Here is a 23,200-nt window from a genome sequence, read left to right on the forward strand (position 1 = left end):
CATTGGCCCAATATCCCTCTCTAGACTGAGCTTTAGAAAATTATATCCAGGGACTAATCAAAGACAGTCTTAATAGAAGATCGTTATGCCCTAAGGACATGATTGATAAGACTCTTTATCATCAATTAACAAGGAGGCTTTGAAAGGTTACTAAAGGTTGATAGAAAAAAACACAATAATAATAAGATCCGTGAATGCCCCTTGGGCTTGTACTCAGACAATCTGAAGTTGAAGGAGGAATTAGAATCCGCTGAAATGATGAGACTCCGGTTTGCAGAAGGCTACGGATGTTAATGAGAACCCAAGGTTCACTTGTGGAATCTACCTAGGAAATAAGCCTCCAGTGATTGCCCTCTGTCTCTAATAAAGGGACGGGAGGAAAGTGGCTACTGAATAGAGTGCACTGAAGAGATAGATGCCTACAGAAGGTCCAAATGATAAACCTGACTTGAATGGTTAAAACTCTGCCAGTACATGAGGGAGGGGAGAAAGGAGAGGGAGGGAAAAAAAAAAAAAGGACCTGATGCAAGGGGCTTAAGTGGAGAGCAAATGCTTTGAGAATGATTGGGGCAGGGAATGTATGGATGTGCTTTATACAATTGATGTATGTATATGTATGGATGGTGATAAGAGTTGTATGGGTCCCTAATAAAATGTAAAAAAAGAAAAGAGGAGAAAAAAATGATTAGGGCAGGGACTGTACAGATGTGCTTTATACAATTGATGTATGTATATGTATGAACTGTGATAAGAATTGTATGAGCCCCTAATAAATTGTTAAAATTAAAAAAAAAGATAAGGAAAAAAAAAGAAAATGATTAGGGCAAAGAATGTACAGATGTGTTTTATACAATTGATGTATGTATATGTATGGATTGTGATAAGAGTTGTATGAGCCCCTAATAAAATGTTTTTGTTTTTTCAAGACAAAATCTCATTTATTTGTAATTATAAATAAATATTTCACAATGATAATTACATAGTTTTTGTGATTCATCACTATGCTTTCTTTATGTTCAATTTGTAACAATGAAAATACATCCTGTGTATATGTGTGGATTGTGATAAGAGTTGTATGAGCCCCCAACAAAATGTTTTTTTAAAAAAAGAAAATATATCCTGCATATCAGATGTTTACATTAGGATTCCTAACAGTAGCCAAATTACAGGGAGGAAGTAGTAACGAGAATAATTTCATGGTTGGGGGGCGGTCACCACCACATGAGGAAGTGTATTAAAGGGCCGCAGCATTAGGAAGGTTGAGAACCACTGGTTTAGGGGTAAATACCCATTGAGTATCCATTGTTGGGCTCCCCCAGGCTGTGGAACATGATCCCTCACTCCCTTCCCCCCACCCACTTCCCTTTCCTAGCCTGCGCTTCCCTCCAGTTCAGTCCCCAGGACTATTCTTGAGTAGTCCTCCACTGGTTTCGCACGCTCCATTTGATGTTCCACCTGAGCACCTTCATCCTCGGGCCTGTCCGATTCCTGTAGAAGCCCCTCCCACCATATTGCTCTGCTTGGGGACAGGTTTCCAAATTCCCCATCTACTTCTCAGATGTCCTGCCCGTTGGTCTCAAGATGTCCTCGTGGAGCCACGCTGTCACATGTGTACGTCCATCTACTCTGGGCCTCCATCCTTGGCATGTTCTGTCTCCCTCTTTTTGCAAATTTCCTTTAGGTTCTCCAGTTGACGTTTGGGACGCACACATCTCCCGTGGCATATCTTCTTAGTTATCTACTCCTTATACTGCGGCACAGCGGTGAGATTGCTCAGACAAGTGGGACGCCAACTTATCCTCCATCCCTACTTCTCGTTGTTTTGATTTCTTTTTTTTTTTTTCTTTTACATTTTATTAGGGACTCCAACAACTCCTACCACAATCCATACATATACATACATCAATTGTACAAAGCACACCCATACACTCCCTGTCCCAATCACTCTCAAGGCATTTGCTCTTCACCTAAGCCCCTTGCATCAAGTCCTCCTTTTTTTCCCCCCCTCCCTCCCTTTTCCCCCCTCCTTCATATGCCCTTGGTATTTTATACCTCGTTATTTTGTCATATCTTGCCCTATTTGGGGTCTCCCTTCCCCCCTTCTCTGCTGTCCCTCTCCCAGGGAAGAGGTCACATGTGGCTCCTTGTAATCAGTTCCCCCTTTCCAACCCACTCACCCTCCACTCTCCCAGCATCGTCCCGCACGCCCTTGGTCCTGGAGGTATCATCCACCCTGGATTCCCTGTATCTCCAACCCTCCTATGTACCAGTGTACAGCCTCTGTCCTATCCAGCCCTGCAAGGTAGAATTCGGATCATGGTAGTTGGGGGGAGGAAGCATCCAGGATCTGGGAGAAAGCTGTGTTCTTCATCGATACTACCTCACACCCTAATTAACCCATCTCCTCTCCTAAGCCCCTCTATGAGGGGATCTCCATTGGCTGACACTTGGGCCTTGGGTCTCCACTCTGCACTTCCCCCTTCATTTAATATAATATATATATACACATACATATATACATATACACATAAATACACATACATACACACACTTATATCTTTTTTTTTTTTTTTTGCATGATGCCTTATATCTGGTCCCTTGGGCACCTCGTGATCGCACTGGCCAGTGTGCTTCTTCCATGTGGGCTTATTTGTTTCTGAGCGAGATGGCCGCTTGTTCACCTTCAAGCCTTTAAGACCCCAGACACTATCTCTTTTGATAGCCGGGCACCATCAGCTTTCTTCACCACATTTGTTTATGCACCCATTTGTCTTCAGCGATCCTATCATGGAGGTGTGCAGTCAATGATATGATTTTATGTTCTTTGATGCCTGGTAACTGATCCCTTTGGGACCACTCGATCACACAGGCTGGTGTGTTCTTCCATGTGGACTTTGTTGCTTCTGAGCTAGATGGCCGCTTGTTTATCTTCAAGCCTTTAAGACCCCAGTCACTATCTCTTTTGATAGCCGGGCACCATCAGCTTTCTTCACCACATTTACTTGTTCACCCATGTTGGCTCCAGCTGTTGTGTCGGGAGAGTGAGCATCATAGAGTTCCAATTTAATAAAAGAAGGTATTCATGCATAGAGGGAGTGTTTGAGTAGAGGCCCAAGGTCCTTCTGCCACCTTAATACTTGACCTATAAATATAGACACAAAGATCTATTTCCCCAACCTCCTATATATATTTGCATGTACATGTCTTTGTCTAGACCTCCATGAATGCCCTTTGACTCCTAGCTCTTTCCTCCATCTCCCTTGACCTTCCTCCTGCCCTACTACCATGCTTCATTGCCACCTGGGCTAGAGTATACCTCTTCTCTAAGCAACCTTACCCTTGATCATTTCCCACCAGGCCTGCCACTCCCCCTTCTCTACCCTTTGGGGTCCCATGTTTTTCCCTTGTCCCTGGGTTTGTTAACACCACTTCCTTACCCCCCCCTACCCCCCACCCCAAGTCCCCCCGGAACTGTCGGTCCCGTTGTTTTTCATCCAGATAGTTCATCCAGCCTGTCCTATTCAGACAGACCTGTGGAGTCACTAACATGCACGAAAACTAGACAGAGGAACACAAAGCAACAGTATATAACCAGACAATAAAATAACCAAAACAAACCACTGAAAAAGAACAGAACAGAACAGTTCACAAGAGAAAAGCTTGTAGTTAGTTCAGGGATCTTTGCTGTCCCTTAGGAGCGTTTTCCAGTCCAGTCTGTTGGGGCACCACGCCCTGGCCCCAAAGTCCACTTTCAGCATTCCCTGGGGACCTTGCCACTCCATTCCCTTGCTGTTCCGCTGCACTCCCCCAGTGATTTGCCTCGGTGTGGTGGGATCAGGTCAGGTGCAATTCCCACACAGATGTGCTTTATACAATTGATGTATGTATATGTATGAACTGTGATAAGAATTGTATGAGCCCCTAATAAATTGTTAAAATTAAAAAAAAGATAAGGAAAAAAAAAGAAAATGATTAGGGCAAAGAATGTACAGATGTGTTTTATACAATTGATGTATGTATATGTATGGATTGTGATAAGAGTTGTATGAGCCCCTAATAAAATGTTTTTTAATAAAAATAAAATAAAATAAAATAAAACATAAAAAAAAAACTCTGCCAGTTGATCTCCCCTCCGATACATTTTAGGTCTGATCTGGTTTTCAACATTTTCTGCATTTTTGTTTTGTTAGGTTATTTTTGTTTGTTGGTTGATATTTAGGGTTTATCTCATGTGTTAGGTCATTGGGGTCACCCTCTTAAATTTTTATTATGATTTTTTAAATGTTTTTCAGTATATGAATCCCAGTGTTGATGAACCTATAGGGAGAGCTGGTAGGAAAAGGGATTTGGTGTCAAGGTGTTCAGGAAGGAAAAGAATGCTTTAAAACGGAATGCGGGAGCGATCGTCCAATATCACTGCATGTTATGTGACTACGAATGATATGATATCTAGATCAACTCCCAAGAAAACAGTTTAACAAAACACAACATTATCTGACTTTCAAGTCCATGTATTTTCCCTTTTTCAATACATTACCTTCTCAAATGACACTGCCCAGGTCTTTAGGTTCTGATTATTTTGGGGTACAGTTTGGATATGTTATAAGCGTGTCTGTATTTACACAATAATTTGGAAACAAAAATAATAACTAGACAAGTACTCCCTACCCTTCAAATTGTCCTTCCAAGTGCCTGTTTAGTGTTGCCCACCGTTCGTTTAGTTTAATCTATATATTAATTTACATCATTTATTAAGGGAAAGAAAATAGTTCTGTTCACTGCTCAGTTTTCCGTTATTAAAAAGAAATTAGTGCAATTGATGTATGTATATGTATGGATTGTGATAAGAGTTGTATGAGCCCTAATAAAACGTTTAAAAAAAAGAAATTAGTGTTAAAAATCTACTTAGTAATAATGGGAAATCAAGTCTTTGTGGTTGGTGTTCTCTGTGTTTACTTATTTGTGCAATTAGATCTAAAAAAGAGGCCACCTGAAAAATAAAATTTTCATTCCAAATAAAAGACAATAAAACAATATTTTCATAAAACTCTCTAATATGAAAAATTTTAAAAACAGAAAATGGAGATTCTTCACAGAGACTTTCCAGGTTCTTTAACAACACGCACACAAAGAAAGTCAACAACTCTTGAAGTAGAGCACGACCCTTTAACTTCATGTCATATTACAGGTTACTAGCACACCCAACTTCGAAAGGTAATGTTGCTCATAGGAAAAAATAATAAAGAATAACAAGCTCATCATTCATAAATGAAGTGAATGGTACCACAGACAGCCAACTGAGAACCCATGGTGAGACTCATCAAGGCAAGTGATGAAGCTGTAGGAAACAGTGGAAAGTAGCAACTGAAACCAGAGTGATGGCCCCTCCGTCTGGCCTGTCTGTTGTCCTCCCACTGACCCTGAACTGCAGCTGCCTGCTGGAGTGAATTAACTTGAAATAACATTGGGGAGAATACCTGGGAAAATAATTTCACGTTCACTGTGCAGGGCCTTCCCTTTCTGCCCTGTGTCTACCCTCCTTTGAAGGGTTAATGAGCCAGTGAGTAACATTCTGGAACAGCACAGGTGTGAAGAGAGGGCCTGATGCCAGGAAAGTCAGGTGTAAGGAGTATGTAAAAAAAAATGAGAGTACAAAATAAACAGAGCAAAAATGAAGGAATTGCATAATAGGTGATTTGTTCTCTGTGGCAGGATTTAGAGTGGAGAGAAGTAGAGCCCACATTCAAGGGCCGTCAACTTTTTAAGGCAGAAGTAAGACAAGATGGGTTAATAATCAACCTAGAATTTTTATCTCTGGCATGTGAGAGAGGAACTATTTTCACGTATTATGAAAAGACTACACTTGCAGGCCAGAGTTTCTCAAAATTGGCACTGTCCAAATTAGATTTGTTTGTTTTTATGGCAGTCTGTGTTCTTTCAATATTCTGCATCAGCACCATAATCCAAAGGCTTGAATTCCTCTGCCACCTTCCTTATTTATTTTACAGCTTCCACGTGAATATAAGATATTTGAAAAATCCATGAATTGGAGCAGGTGCAACTTAGTCCAGCACTCAGTGTGTTGAACTATCTCAACTGAACTTCCATTAGTTCCCGGAGCCTTTCGTTGGCTGGTTGGTTTGGTAATGTCTTCAGTGCATTCGCAATTAGTGAAGGTAAGAACCTCCAGTATCACCAGTTCTCGATCATATACGACCTCTTATAATGGTGGTATGTTGGCCATTATTTTTGGTAACTTTTGGTATTCCTTCCATCTTCCTTTGTTGCTTCCTAAACTATTTAATAGTTTCCCCATCCCATCTATTGCCTTTGAATCTATTCTAATTCATCTTGACTCTAAACAGGGTTTCGAAGGCTGTAAATCTTAATAAAAGCAGACAGACTCGACTTTCTTTCAGAGAATTGCTGGTGGGTTTGAACCACCGATGCTTATACAACGGTGCCACGAGCACTCTTTATTTAGAATCATTCAATATTGTCATGGATAATGGAATCTTGTTTTCAGTTCTTTCAGCTTAAGATACGTTAAACACCTGCTTACCTTTTGGTTGTCCGATTTTCATGTTTTGCACATTTTTATAATGCTTTTCTTTGTCTTCTTGGGCTACCGTTTGAACTTTTTCTTCAGATCTTTTATTTCATTATCTCTTCCATTTTCTTTAGCCACTCTACATCTGACAGCAAGCGTCTGAGTTTCTGGGACATCCACTCTGGTCTTCAGCCTCTTTCCTGTGTGTTTGATGACCATTGCTTACTTTCTGTATGACATTCTTGATATTGTTCCACAACTCTTCAGGAATTAGTGTTCAAGTCAGCAAATCTTTTCTTGAGATATCTTTAAATCCAGGTAGGATATGTTCAAAGTTGTAATTTGACTTGTATTTTTTTTTCTTGTGAGCTTGTACTGACTGAGCAATTGAGGCTCTGTTCCCCTGTAGGCACTTAGCCTTGTTTTGGCTGATGATATTGCACTTCTCCATTATCTCTTCACACAAAGTCATTGTCACTCCTGTGTGCTCCATCTAGCAAGGTGCGTGTGGACAGTCACCATTTAGGTTGTTGAAAATGCTATTTTCAATGAAAACATACATCTTTATGCATTCCACTTTATTTTTGACATTTCTTGATTTCCTTATAGTCACACTTCATACATTCCAGGTTTTTATTATTGATTGGTAACTGTTCCTTCTCATTTTGAGAAGGTCCTAAAATCTCTATTAAATCCAAATCATTATGGTCAAATTTGCATTGAGCAAGCAGCTCTACCCCATTGGCACTTTGAGTGTCTTTGAGCCTCGTCTTCTGGCACTATGTCAGACCATTATCCGCTGCTTCATAAGGGTTTCAGCGGACAATCCTTCAGAGAATAGTCTAACAATTCGGCTGAAGTTGCAAACTATTCACTCTGGGGACCCTCCTGATATCGCAGTAACGCACAAGGCACAACAGAACCACGTTAAGTACAGCTAATGGTGGTTAAGGTCTGGTAAAGTCCCAAATTCACTTGTCTTCATTAGAAAAAGCTCGTTCCTTCCCCTACTTTCCCTTTTTACTACACGTGGAAAGAAAATATAGCTTCATTTTTGCAGTTTATGTGAAAGGTTGCCAATTTAGGAAGTTCATATATGTTCTCACTGGCATCAAGTCTATGCTGATTTGACTGGCACTCCCCCCTCCCCCCACTGTCGTGGGTTTCAGAGACTGTGACTGTGTGCAGAGTAGAAAGCCCAGTGCTTCTCCTGCGGAGCTGCTAGTACTTTCAAATTGCCAGCCATGAGGACCACAGTCCACTGTGTAAAACTACACCACTTCTCTAAGAATCGATACTTTTAGAAATTAACTTTATAGTCATTTGTTATAAATAATATTTTATGAATTCTACATTTTCAGATATGTTTCAGTGTACCACTAAGTTACTAGAAAAATGTAAGGTCAGTATTTCAGTTCACTGTGATTCAGATATTTTTATGCTCCAACACATGCGGTTTTCAGCATAACAAGGTGAATCCGATGACAACAGTCATAATACGTTTACTGCAAAGTGAAAATAACTTGCCATATGGAGAAATATTCATTTCGCAGAAATGTGTCTCAGCAGCTAGCCATCAAGTTAGTTCTCACTCACAGGGCCCCAAAGTACAACGGAGGGAACATTTCCTATGCCAGGTCTCTGCCAATTAGTGCCATGTTTGAGCCCAGAGCTTCGGCCACTGGGTCTCTATAGCTCACTCTGGGCCTTTGTCTTTGTTTCCCTGAGCATCTGCATTAGCAAGCATAATGTCCTTTTCCAAAGGCTATTCTCTCTTGATAACATGCCCAAAGTACCAAAGACATCTTATCTTCCTCATTTCTAAGGCGCATTCTGACTGTACTTTTTCTCCAGGACGGATTTGTTATTCTTTTTGAAGTCCATGGAAGGTTCAATCGTGCATAGGAGGTGATTATAAATAGCATAGTTTGGGCTTGGTGTACCTTAGTCCGTATAGTAACGTCTCGGGTAGTTGACACCTGTTCGTTAAGCCCTTCTGCGGCAGATTTGCCTGCTCTAAGACATCCTTTGATTTCTTGACTGCTGCTTTCTTGAGTGTTGATTATGGATCTAAGTAAAATGAAAAGTCTTGACATCATCAATATCTTCTCCTTTATCATGATATCTATGCATCCACTTGTGAGGATTTTGATTTTTTTGCATTAAGTTGTGATCTATACTGAAGGCTGAAGTCGTTGATCATCATCAGTAAAGTGCTGCAGACCCACTGAGCTTTCATCAGTCAAAGTTGTGCTATCTGCATATCAAAGGTTACTAATAAGCCATCCCTCAGTCCTGAGATTTCATTATTTATATGCTCCAGCTTCGCACGCAGATTGAATAAGTATGATGAAGGATGCAGCTCTGATGGACACTTTTCCAGATTTCACACCACTCAGTTTTCTCCTGTTCTGTTTGAATGACTGACTCTTGGTCTAAGTTCAGATTCCAAGTGAGCACAATGAAGTGTTTTGTAAGTACCATTTGTGTTCGTCTGGATAGATTAGAGAAACAAGTTCATAGACACTCAGTTGTGTATAAAAAAGAGCTTTATATGCAAGAGTAATTGAATATTGAGAAAACATCTCAGCCCAGTCCATATCAATTTCATAAGTTCAATATTAGCCCATACATCTGATACCAATCTATAAATTCCTCTTCAGATCACACTCAACACATGCAACACTGAATGCAGGAAGATCACAGTCTAGTGATCTCGTGGATCCAGTGGTGGTAGAAGCAGCTCAGTGCTGGCGTGTGTCTCCTCGTGGCTCCTTCAGCTCTAGGGCTCCAGTGTAGCAACATGTGTCTTCTCAACATGAATGTCTCACAGGGAGTGAGCCTGTGTACTGCTTCCAATGAGCTATTTATCTCCTTAGCACCTCCATATGAGGTCATCAAGCTGCGAGCTGATTGACAGGCTAAACTCCACCCCTTCACTCTTCAGTCTCAAGCTGACAACAGATTACGTAGCTGCCACACCATTGTTCTCAGTTGTTTTGATCCACATCATTGGATTCCATTGCATAGCCAATGAAAAACAAATAACCATCTCTCTGGTGGTCTCTATTTTCAGCACAGAACCATCTAAGATCTGTAATGACAGCCTTCATTCCAAGTCCTCCTTTGAATTAGGCTTGAATTTCTCCCAGGTCCCTGTTTCTCTATTGCTGCAAGTACTTTTTAAATTGGAGCAAAATTTTACTTGAAAGTGATGTGAATATTGTTAGATACTTTATGAATTCTGTTAGGCAGCCTTTCTTTGTAATGGACAGACACAATCTCAGTTCAGTTGGTTGACTAGCTAGTTGACTGACAAATTTCCAGCATTGCACCAGTTTGTTGAAACATTGCAATTAGTATTTTGTCAATGTTGAGAGCCTTATTCCTCACTAACATCTTCAAAATATCTTGGAACTTATCTTAATACCATTGATTATTTAGAACATAGTATATTTTGAAATAGTTGAAGGTTGACCTATTCTTTTTGGTCGAATGACTGTAATCTTTGTATTTTTATTTGGATGCTTCCTTCATAATTCAATATTTGCTCTTAGAATCCTTCAGTGTTGCACCTGAAACCTTCAGGATTTTTTCCATCTTTTTCAGCTTGAGAAATACTAACCAAGTTTTGTTTCATGTGGGTTTACTAAATCTACATCTTTGCAACAATAACTATAATATTTTAATTTTCATTCACTGTCCTTTGAAATCTTCTTTTACTTCATTATTTCTTCCCATCACTTTGGATACTTTTTCCATTCTATGTCTAAACCATAATAGTTACTATGTATTACTAATGTCATCCCTCTATCATTTTATTTTAGGTTCAATTTTTTATTATATATAAAAAAGTCACATGGTTCACATAATTTGGGGTCAGATAGTTTTACAAAGTTTGTTCTTAGAAACAATAATTATCATCCTTTCCCCCTATCTGATCCTTCACACAGGGGAAACAAGTAAAAATTTAAAACTTGTTTTATTAGGTGATCTCTTAAAATATATATTCTTTCAACTATACATGATATACTGTTGTTATTTATTTATTCCTGTTTTTAGAATTATTCACAACATAGAGAGTAAAGTTTTAACATCACCTTATCTCTTCTGTTACCCATCATGTGCACATTCACCTCATAGCCCCAACTCATAGCATATATATATATATATATATATATATATATATATATATATATATATAAAATTTTATATTCATAATCAGTATTAGTATAATCATTATCAGCAAAGGTATTCATAATTGAGCCACATTGGTTGTTTTACATTTGTATAAGATTATTAGTGCCATCTCAAATCAATTGTCCTACTGTCTCCTCTTGTGACCTTGAGACTAAACACATTTCCTTTATGTGCATTTAATTTTAGAAAATATTCTTATGGATGGTTGGATGTGAACAATGCTGAACTGCTGCCTTCTAATGATAATTCACAGTTCTGATTCAGGCACTTTCCTTCCCCTTTGTTCTAGCCAAAGGTCAAACTTTTGAGATGGAAGACCCAATCCGGTCCTCACAACAAGTTAAAAATTATTCAAGAATCACACATATATATTTATAAACAAATGAAACCACATTATCTGAATAATATCCTTGAAAATATTTCAATTCCATTTCTTGAGAGCCACATGTGGCTCTTGAACCAGTTTGCTAACCCCCTGATCTCAGAAATTTAGGAAAGCCTAATTTCCTATATTTAGCTTTCATGAATCTGGAAGACATTATTTTATGTATTTGCTTTTGTTTGATACATTATACATTAGTATTATGATGATAAAGGATATCTGACAGATTTTCTTCTTTGGTCGGGTGGGGGGGTGAGGGATGGGGAGACTTCTATATTAGGACATAATTACACTAACCTAGCCTTATCCTCATATTCAATTTACTTGACTGGTTGTAGAGTTGTACGACACTTCCTTAATTAAGTATTTTAAAGTGCCCACATACAAACATTTAGTGTTAATATGATTGATGTCATTCTGATTCCGCTACCCCTGTGTATGCCTTGTTTTGCTGTTTTGTTGCTACTGTTATTATGATTTCATTTTCTTCTCTCTTTTCTAGCTATACGATTTTCTCTTTGCCACAGTGCTTTGAAATTTTATTCTAGGGAATCTTGGTATGAGTCAAATTTCATTCCTTTTTGTTTTGAGGACTCGTACATCCCAAGCTGTGTTTTTCTCTCACTGTAACATCTTTCCTGTTAAAATTTTCATTTTACTTTATTTTGTTATTTTTTATATTTTATTGGAACATAATATAATTATCAGACAATTCAATCGTTCTTTGGAATCAGTATAGTACGGTTATCAACACCACTTCTTTTTCGGTTGGTTGTCTATTCCTTCCCGTCTACATGTATCGTTGGGTGCCCATTGAGTCACCTCCAAACATTAGCGACCATTTGCACAGCACAAGGAAACACAGCACACTCTTGTGCCTCCTTCCCGGTCATTCCTGTGCACATGCCCATTGATGCAGCCACTGTGTCAATCCGTCTTGTTGAGGTTCTTCCTCTTTATCACCAGCCCTCCACTCACCCACACACCATGTCCTCCTCCAGGGACCGGTCTCGCCTGACAATGTGTCCAAATTATGTAAAATGAAGTCTGCCCATCCTTGCCTCTAAGGAGCACTCAGCCTTACTTCTTTTAACATAGTGCTTTGTTTGTTTTGTAATCCATGATATTTTCAGTATTCTTCTGCAGCACCACAGTTTAAAAGCTCCCATGCATCTCTGGTCTTCCTTATTCAAGGTCCAACTTTCAGAAGCATGTAATGCAATGGAAAATACTATGGCTTGGGTCAGACATACCTTAGTCTTCAAAGTAACATCCTTGATTTTCAATATTCTACAGAGGTCTTGCGCAGCAGATTTCCCAAAGGTAATATGTCTTTTGTTCCCCTGACTGCTGCTTTCATGAGCATTCATTGTGGATCTAAGTCAGAAAAAAAAATCGTTGATAATGTCAACCTTTTTTCCATTTACCATGTTGTTACCTATTGGCCAAGTTGTGAGGATTTTGGTCTTCTTTACATTGAGCTATAATCCACACTAAAGGCGGTAATCCTTGATCATCAGCAAGTGCTTCATGGTCTCCTTGCTTTTTCTGAAAGTCTGGTTGTGTCATCTGCATATTGAAGGTTGTTATGAAGCTTTCCCCCAATGCTGATGCCACATTCTTCTTCACTAAATCCAGCCGCTCTCATGATGTGCTCAGCATACAGTTTGAAAAAAGCACAGGGAGAGAGACATCCCTGTTTTGTTCACACAACTGCCTCTTGATCCATGTACCAGTTCCTCATGAGCACTGTGAAGTGTTCGGTCACTCCCATGCTCCCCAAGGTTATCCACAGTTTATTATGGTCCACACAGTCAAATGCCATTCTATACTCAATGAAACACAAGTAGACCTCTTTCTGGCATCTCTGCTTTGAGCCAAGAGCCATCTGACATTAGCAATTATATCCCTTGATCCATGTCATCTTCTGAATCCCATCTGAACTTCTGGCAGTTCCCTATCAATGCACGTTTGCAACCACTGGACAACTTTAAGCACAATTTCACTTTTGTGCGATATCAATTATGTGCTTTCGTAGTGTGAGCATTCGGTTGGGTCACCTTCCTTCGGAATGGATACAGATGTGGATCTCTGTCAGTTAGTTGGTCTGGTAGCTGTCTTCCAAACTTCCTGGCATAGACGAATGAGTGTTTCTAGGGCTTCTTCAGCTCTCTAAGACATTTCAATGGGTATTTCATCAATTACCGGGGCCTTGGTTTTGGCTCAATGCGTTCAATGCAGTTTCATCTTCTTCTTTCAGTAGTATTGCTTCTTGTTCATATGCTACCTTCTGAAATGAAGAAGGACTTAGCTTTCCACTCTTTTCACTTTTATGTTTAAAACAAATGTGTTCATAAATGACTTTTCTTGACTTGTTCCAAAATTATATTGTCCTCTGTTTCTTATCTGCTATCTCTTTATATATGTGTATATGCCTAGATATTGAGGTATACCTGAAGGTGAAGATGTAGCTATGACTTTCAGCCCTCAGGGAATTGTAAATAGTTTAAAACCCAATGACTAGTATAAAAGCAAGAAGATTGAACCCATCCAGCAATACCATGGAAGAAATGTCTGATGATAAACTTTCCTAAATATTACTGTCAATAAAACCTTATTTATCAATGCTACTATACCATATACTGGTGGCTATGTGTTATTATTAATTTGACTGCAACAGATTTTGTTTTTATTTTTTGGGTTTTTTTATAAAGACTCTGATACAGATATACCAAGACTCTACATATCTATTTCCATCCCAAATGCACATGTGACTAGAATTGAAATCTCAGTGTTTCTGACTTTTATTGCTTTCTTTGATTTTGAAATTTGAAAAGTCACTTCCTCCTTCCCTTCCTACGCCCTTGCCTCCATTTGCTCTCTTTCCATCCTTCATTGTTCCCTGCCTCCTTAGTTCCTTCTTTTCATCTTGTTCTCTCTTCTCCTTCCTCTTACCTCCTATAATGCTTAATAGGATATTATTACATTTTATGCAATGTAACTTTGTCTAAGTGCTGGAGGGATTTTTTTAGAGGGTTATAAGCTTTTTTATTTGTGATAAATCTCAAACCAAAAGTTCTGCACCAACTTAGCTTAAAAGCTAAAATTCAAGGCCATTTTTCTAATAACCAAGGCCTGTTTCAGAAACTTAAAGTTATGTGTACAATGATTCAAATAGGCTTTTCCCAGAGCTATGCACTTACAATGCTTGGGGGCAAAGAGCATCATGATTAATTGTCACTTTTAAAGAGAAATTACTTATTTTCCCAGGTTAACCACTAGCTACAGGAAAGGAAAGCTGAACGCGAAGAGGAAGAATCAGTAGTTGCAAAGTATGAACTTGTTGGTAAATATGAAGCTGAAGTTTGTGACCTCTATGAAAAATAATACATCATGAGCATGGAGAAAGGCATGATAACAAAGTGCTACAGTTAAATGGCGCAGCCTTGCTTGCTGAGAGTGAGGAGGACCAAGGTGATTGCTGATGAGGATAAAGAATCCAGTCTTAATTACGGATTAGAACACTGTGTAAATAAAACTGAAATAATCACAAATGAGCTAACAGACACCATCACAACAAGAAAGGACTGACATTTTCAAGGATTTCATTTGACTGGGATCCACAGTAAGTACTCATGGAAATAATGGGCAAGAAATCAAACAGTTCACTGTGTGGGGCAAGTCTGCTGCACACGGCCTCTCTATAGAGCACAAGTGTCACTCTGCGGACTTGGATGTGGCTGAACCAAGCAGTGGTATTTTCAAATCACCTCTGATTTGAAATGCATATTAAAGATAGATGAGGGATAATGGAGACTAGAGAAAATTGATGTCATAAATCATGATATTTGTGAAGAATATTGAAAGTTCCATGGACTACCAGAATAACAGATAAAGTCTTGGAAGAAGTACAGCCGGAGGCTCCTTAGAAGTAAAGATGGACAGATTTAGTCTCCAGTAATTTGAGCATCCACCGCTGGTCTGTCACTTTGTGGTACTGTGGTAGCTTGTGTGTTTCTGTGATGCTTGCAGGTATGTCACAGGTATTTCAAATATCAGCAGGCTCAACCAAAGTGAACCAGTTTCAGCAGAGCTTTCAGACTAAGAACAGACTACAAAGAAGGAATCGGCTATCCAATTCTAAGGAATTAGCCACTGACAACCCAATGGACAGAATCAAAATATGGTCACATAATGGGGTAACAAAATTTGAGGAAAACTAACAACCTTTCATGGGTATAGGCCATAACTTTGTTTGCTCAAAGCCAGGAGGACTCGAGGTGTTTTCTAATGAGTAATCAAAGATGGCCGTCTTCAGTATGGATTGTGGCTCTGTGTAAAGCAAGCCAAAATTCTCACAACTGGACCAGTAGGCAATATCATGATAAATGTAGAAAAGTTTGAAGTTGTCAAGGATTTCATCTTGCTTTGATCCACAATCAATACTCATGGAAACAGCAGTCAAGAGTCCCAAGGATACATTGCATTTGGTATATTTGCTGCTCAAGACTAAGACTGACCTCCGAGTACGTGTGCGTGGCTAAAGCAATGCTATTTTCCATCTCCTACTCTGCACACGAAAGTTCGACACTGAATGAGGAAGACCAAAGAAAAATTGATGCTTTTGAATAATAGCCCTGGCAAAGAATTTTGAAAGTACCATGGACTCCCAAAGAACTAATAAATCTGTCTTGGAAGATGTAGAACCAGAATGCTTCGTAGTATGAAACTTTATCTCCTTTACTTTTGACATGTTGACAGAAGACACCAATCCCTGGAGAAGGACGTCTTGCTTGGTACAGGAGCTGGCAGTGTAAAAGGGAAAGATCTTTAACAAGACGGATGGATACGGTGGCTGCATGTATGGGTGCAAACATCAGAACCATAGTGGAGCATGGGGCAGTGTTTCCTTCTGTTGGACGTAGGGGCCCTTTACTATGAGTCAGAACCAAATTGCGGGCCCCGAACAATCACAACTTTATGCCTGTTAGCAGGAGTTTCCTCTCCCTGGACAAGGTCTCCATGCTTGGTAAGATAGAGGTTTCAGAGAGGAAGATGTAGCCCCGGTTCCAAGGAGATGGGCGGCGGAAAGGTCTTCCACAACAGAGTGAAACACGACCAGCGTGAGGACGGCACAGCATTGGATTGTTTGAGCATTGCCGTGAATCAGAAACCGTTGGATGAACTTAACATAGCCAAAAAGGAATGGCAGGATACTTTTGTTTCAATCCTGGGCCTTCTGACATACTACTCCACTGTTTCTTTCTTCTATAGTGCCTGGATTTCATTCTTTGGATGTAGATCACATAGATGGGGGGGAAAAAAAGAAAAGGGAAACACAAACAAATTTTAAAAAGCCCTGTGTGTGTAGCCTTTGGACTTAAGGAGAAAAAGTTATGACTTCTGATGAACATTTATAGTTAAGCTGTCTTAACCAGGCAGACCACCAGACTCTGACCTACTCTCGCCTTTCATTTGAAAAAGAATTATAATAATAACCTCTCAATGTTGTTTGTGATAAAAGGCTAGCATAGGCAAATAGCTTATCCAAATTCAATATGTAAATTAAATCAATAAATGAGCTAGTATTGAAATGTTACCATATGTGTGTTTCTTACTGGTGAAGGGTGTTTGTGGTTGCTATGAAAATTATACTTTAAGGCAATGCTTGTCTGAACCCACTTGTTCTGGTCTCTTTTAAAACGGTTAAGTCTTTTCAGTAGGGTTTAGATGAGTTGTTGTCAAGTGAACCTGAGTTGTTAGTGAGTACATTTGCTCACTCATCAAAAATGGTCCATTATGTATCTCCCAGTAAGCCCCAGTTACTAATTGCCAAAACAGTTTGTATCAGAATTTGTTAAATGCGTCATCCTTTTTACATTCAGAATCAGTCTTGTATTCAAAGTTTCTGAATATGATAGTTGATTTTATGTTTTGCAAAATTCACTGTAGTGAATGGAAAGGTTAATTTTTACTGAGAAAGGTTGAAACGTGTCCAATTTATCACCAGCATGGGTGCTTGAAGTGTGATCTCTATCTTGCTAACCTGAGTAGAGTTTATACGTTTGACTGGTGCTTCACATGGAATTCAAGGGAGGGAGACCAGTATTTGATAAAGAAGACATTGATTTATCTTTTCCAAATATCTCACAATAAAACTCACTAACTTTCTCATCTCTTGTTCGACAACAGAGTTGGCTTAAAGGTCTTTATGGCTTTCTCTGTTTTTCTTTCTTGGTATAATAGCAATTACTTCTTTTGTGGTCAAAATACCATTGCACCTCTTCTTAGAGAACAAACAGTTCCTTCTTTGATTCCATGATCTTTTATCTTCCTGGCCTTTTATCAGTCTGCCTCTACTATCAGGCATCCAAGTCATATGAGCTCAATCTTCCTATTTCAGGTCATACTGCTTCTGATTATGATTGTGCTTTTAATCTCAGAGTCTATGAGACAACCTTGCTCATAAAACCACATGTTTCTCACCTGGCTAATTTAAATTAAACTGTGTTTTTAATTTTAGCACTTGACAAATATTATTGTAATTATTTATCAGGATGAAAAGTTAGCACAATAAGAAAAAAAACCCACTTAGTTATTTGCCATCCTCATCTTGTGAAGTCCCTTTCCTTTTACAGATAATTGGGAAATCCTCTAGAAAATCAAACAAGGTATTATTTATTTATTGTTCTGTATTTTACAAAATGCGTTCAGGTAGATCACTTTGTTTTATCCTAGCTATAATCCTGAGGTACACGGAATGGATTTAAATAGATATATGTGTGCATGTGTATACTTACACAGACACACACACACATATACTAACTTTTGAATTTTAAAAAAAACTATAATTCACCAGTTGGTGCAGCAAAATGTTCTATTTCAGGACCCTTGAACTAATACTGCAACTCGTGTGTACTGAACCTTTCTGTTGCTTGATTCATATTACAGTGCCATGATTGGGATTGCCAGTTACCTTCCCATCAGCTCTGACTTATGACCATTGTATAAGTCACTGGTCTCGTGCCATCTTCACGCTCACGCACTGTGGGCAGCTGTTGTTATTAGATGCTCTTATGTAGCTTCTGATTCTTCACGACCCTGTCGCAATAGAATAACCACCGCCCAATCATGTGCCAGCTTCACAATTGCTCTTCTGTTGGAGCCCTTGCTACAGTCACTGTCAATTTCCAGCAACAAGCAAGCCACCATTTGTCTGTCGGTGTGTCAGTTTTCATACTGTGGTGGCTTGTGTGTTGCTGTGATGCTGGGAGCTATGCCACTGGGATTTTAAATACCAGCAGGACAGCCGCTGGTGAGCAGATTACAGCCGAGCTTCAAAACTAGCACGGAGAACAAAGAATAGGCTGCCCGCTTCTGAGGAATGAGCCCCCAAAACCCTGACGAATGATATTGCAGCTGCTCTCATGCTGTCAGGTTGGCTCTGATTCCCAACAGCCCTTCGAATCTTGGTTTCTGTAAACCCACCAGATGACCCTTTACCCTCACCCATGGGTCGGGACAAGAGAACATGGGGGAAGCTACTGATAGAATTCAGTTATGAGATATTTGAGAAGGCTTAATTGTGGGCACCATTCTACTGGTCATAAAATGAACCTTCTCAGAAGCAGGAAGTGGGGGTCTCAGTACCAGCAAGGGAGAAGCACTGAGTGAAATCCCTGTACATTGAACTTCCTTGTTCCAGGAGACAGCTTTGATACCAGACAACAGCAGCAGAAGCCCAAACCAGAGTGTAACACAAAGTAGTGGAATTTCCAATCCACAAGGCAGGCAGAGCTGAATGCCTTTACTTAGGAGACTGGCTAATGGAGTGGGGTGCCTCCAATCACTTAATTGGGGGAACTGGTTTTGCTACTAACTGGAGCTAGAACTGAGCACCTTCAGGTTGAGCATAAGGGATTGAAGTGTCATTTATCAGCAGCCCTGGAGAAGCTTTGCAAAGCTGCACAAAGGGGTCAGAGACCATGGAGCCCTTTGGCTGAAAGATCAAAGCAAAGAGAGAGGCCTGCCTGTGAGAACAGCTGAGAAGAGACTGTGCTTCTGAATAATTGTATCCTGAGCAATTGTACCTGTTAAGATGTTTAATAAGTCCCATAATCATGAATATTGTTTTTTGTAAGTTCTGTCATTGTTAAGAATTAGAGAAACCAGTGAGAAACAGAGGGTGGTGGGAGGGGCAGTTGAGGTTAGAACTGGTAGGGAAGGTTTCAGTGGAGAGGCAAGACTGACTTCAGCCTCATAGGAAAAGTCCTTGGCCTGATGATGCTGATCATGGTGATTTGCCTTGCCCTGTGTGAAGCTGAAGGCAGTCAGATTCCATGGCACACAGCATCTGTTTCTCTTATAACAACCAAAGCATGAAGATCTATGACTGTTAAGGACTTCAATTATATCTTAATCTGGAAAGAGGCTCATTTCATAAGTGATTTAAACTTTAAAAATACACATAGTGGGATAGGAGGGAAATGCTAAAATCAAAAAGAAGGTTTCAAATGTGAACTTAAAAGATAATAGACTAATGCTAACTTCCCCCCACTATCATGGCCTCAATTCTAATTCCAGAGCATGCACACTGCTACAGATAAGATCCTGCCACCCAGTTGAATCCAGGATACATAAACCCCTTAGGGCCAACAATGAGAACAGAGATACCAGGAGGATATGGGGAAGTTGGGGAAAAAGGAGGGAGTGATTACAAGGATCAACATATAAGCCCCTCTCAGGGGGACAAACAATGGGAAAGTGGGTGAAGGGCAACAGAGGACAATGTAAGATATAAAAATTATATTCTATAGCTTATTAAGGGTTCATGAAGGAGGGCAGGCAGGGGAGTAAGGGGTAAAAATGAGGAACTGATACCAAGGGCTCAAGCAGAAAGAAAATGCTTTGAGAATGATGATGGCAGCATATGTGCAAATGTGCTTGACACAAAGGATGAATGTATGGATTGTGATGAGATGTAAGAGTCCCCAATAAAAGTATTTAATTAAAATATATGTCATAGATTTCCCTACATATTGTGAAGCCCCCTTATACATCTCAGGCCATCACCACCATTTTTTGTGTTGTTTCTAGATGCCATCGAGTTGACTTAGATGCACACGGACCCCATGGGAGAGTAGAAATGTCCCACAAAGTGTTTTTGTCTGAAAATTTTCTGGAAACAAATCACTAAATCTTCCTTCTAAGGAGATTCTGAGTGAGTTTTACAATGCAGGAAAGAAATCTTGTGCAACACATTTATCCAATAGAACTCACCTTCTAATCTCTTGGCAGATGATGCCATGAGCACTGTTTGTAGATCCAAGCAAGACAAAATCCATGACATCAACCCTTTCTCCATTGATCATGATGCTACCTATTGGCTCAATTGTGAGGATGTTTTTCTTTTTTACATTGAGTTGCAATCCATACAATCTTCATCAGCTAGTGCTTCAAGTCCTCCTCACTTTCCCCAATCAAGGTTAGGTCATCTGCATATTGAAGCTTTTATTAAGCCTCCCTTCAATCACGATGCCACATTCTTCTTCAAATAATCCACTCATCTGATGATTTTCTCAGCATACAGATTGAATAACTGTGAGGAGAGCATACAACCCGGATGCACACCCTCCTGATTGTAAACCATGCAGCAGCGTTCCCTTGTTCCAGTGTGTAAGAGTACAACTACCCCGGAGAGGTTTCCTAGGCCATGATCTTTGTGGGAATGCATCACCAGGTCTTTCTCCTGCAGAATGGCTGGCTGGGCTTAAACTACCAACCTGGGACTCCACCCCATGTTTCACACTGAAGCAAGTTAACATGAATTCTAACCACCACAAAGGAGTGTAGGGGAGTTTGATATATGGAAACTGATCAACCTTAATGGAAATAATATCATTAAAAATAATGTACAGAAATTGTTCACTTAAAAATATTGTGTAATATATACAATATACTTAGAAGCATATAGTTATATGTGTATATATACTTATAATTAATTATACATGCCTTCCTATACACATATACGCAAAAATATTTACTTAAGAAAATGCACACATTTTTGTTGGTGGTTATTACTCTGACCACCCAGCTGTTAATTTATTTTGCTACAGTGGTTTGCATGTTGCCAGGATGCCTGAAGTCAACCACCATATTCAAAACTCAGCAGGGTCACCAATGGTGGACAGGTTTGGGCATATCTTCCAGACTAAGACATTTGGAAAAAACAATAGGTAATGCATATATGTATTTAGGAGCCACTAAAAGTCATATGAAAAGCAATGGGACATTGTCTTCTATCCTGTTAGAAGCTAAGTCAGTCAGGCCGAAAGGCAAAACAGGACAGAGGAAGAGCTGCCTCCTCAAAGAAAAGTCAATCAAAACAACGTGGATGTAGCAAAGCTTGCTGGACTCTTTTGTTATTGGGGCACAAATAACGATGATAAAGATAGTCCAAACCATCCATTATATATCAGAGAATGAATGTATTAAATATGAATCAATGACAATTGGTAATACTCAAAAATGAAATGGAATACATAAAGCTCAATATCCTAGGCATTGCCGAGTAAAATCCACTGATATTGACCATTTTGAATTGGATAATCATGTAATTATTATTCTGAATATGAGAAATTGAGGAAGAATATTAACAGATATCAAGAAAACATTTAATGAGCTATCCTGAAGTACAATATTTTAAGTGATAGGGAAACATCCCTCAGTCTAAAAGGACTTTGGTGATGTAGTGGGTATGGCTGTGGGCTATGATCCACAAGTTTAGTAGTTCAAAACCACCAGCTGCTCCATGGAAGAAGAAGGGTTGTTCTACTCCCATCAAGGGTGACAGTCTTAGAAATGCAGAGGGGCATTTCTACATAGTCCTATCGTGTCAGAAAGAGCTGGAATAGACTCAATGGTGATGAATTTGCAGTTTTGTGAGTTTATGTATGAGAAAGATCAGTTAATACAACATTATTCAAATTTGCATACTAACCACTAAAGCTAAAGATGAAGAATTTGAATATTTCTACAACTTATACTATCTAAAATTAATGGGACATGTAATAAAATACAGGAAACAGCTATTCAAACAGACTAAGGGCATACTACCGTGTTTAGAATCGGAAAAACTTTTATCACCAAAAGTATTCAGTCTGTATGCAGAGTAAATAATTGGAGATGCTGGAATCCAGGAAGAAAAATGTGGCCAAGGAATTAGAGAAAGTCTCACTAATACCCTAGGATACACAGATGATACACCCTCGCCTGGGGAAAAGAAAGAGAACTCAAAGTGCTTATCGATGAAGATCAAAGCCTCAAGCCTTTAGGATAGATTTAAACTCAATATACAGAAAACAAAATGCTTCCCAACTGGAATGATAAACAATGTAATAGTACATGGAGACAAATATGGATGTTGTCAAGGATTTCATTTTACTTAGATGCACAATCAATCCCTGGAAAAGGCAATCCACAAACCAAATGCTGCTGAAATTTCCACTGGGGAAATGAGCTGCAAAGAACCTCTATCAACTGTTGAAAGAGCGATGACACCACTTTGAGGACAAAGGGGTGCTGGGTTCAGGCCATGGTATTGTCAGTAGCCTCAGATGCAAGAAAAAGCTGAATATAAATTTCAAAAGATTAGAGAAGACTCAATGCTTTGGCGCTATGGTGTTGACAAATAATATTGAATATACAATGGACTTCCAGAAAATTAAACAAATCTGTCTTGGAAGAAGTACAGCCAGAAAGCTCCTTAGAAGCAAGGATAACGAGACTTCCTCTTGTGAACTGTGGGCATGTTATCCAGAAGAATCCGTTTCTGGAGAATGATATCAAGGGTGGTAAAATAAAAGGACAATAAATAAAGAGAGGTGCTCAATAAGATAGATTGACACAGAGGCTCCAATAATGACCTCAAATACAGCAAGGATGAGAATGGCACAGGACCAGTCAATGCTCTGTTTTTGACTCACTAGCACCTAACGACACAAGCAAATCAAAAATGAGTCAGACTGATGTGGCAAAACTGACTATGTTATAGCCTTTACTAATGTCTC

The sequence above is a fragment of the Tenrec ecaudatus genome, chromosome 3 (assembly GCF_050624435.1).
Source record: "Tenrec ecaudatus isolate mTenEca1 chromosome 3, mTenEca1.hap1, whole genome shotgun sequence".
In the NCBI taxonomy this organism is placed as follows: domain Eukaryota; kingdom Metazoa; phylum Chordata; class Mammalia; order Afrosoricida; family Tenrecidae; genus Tenrec; species Tenrec ecaudatus.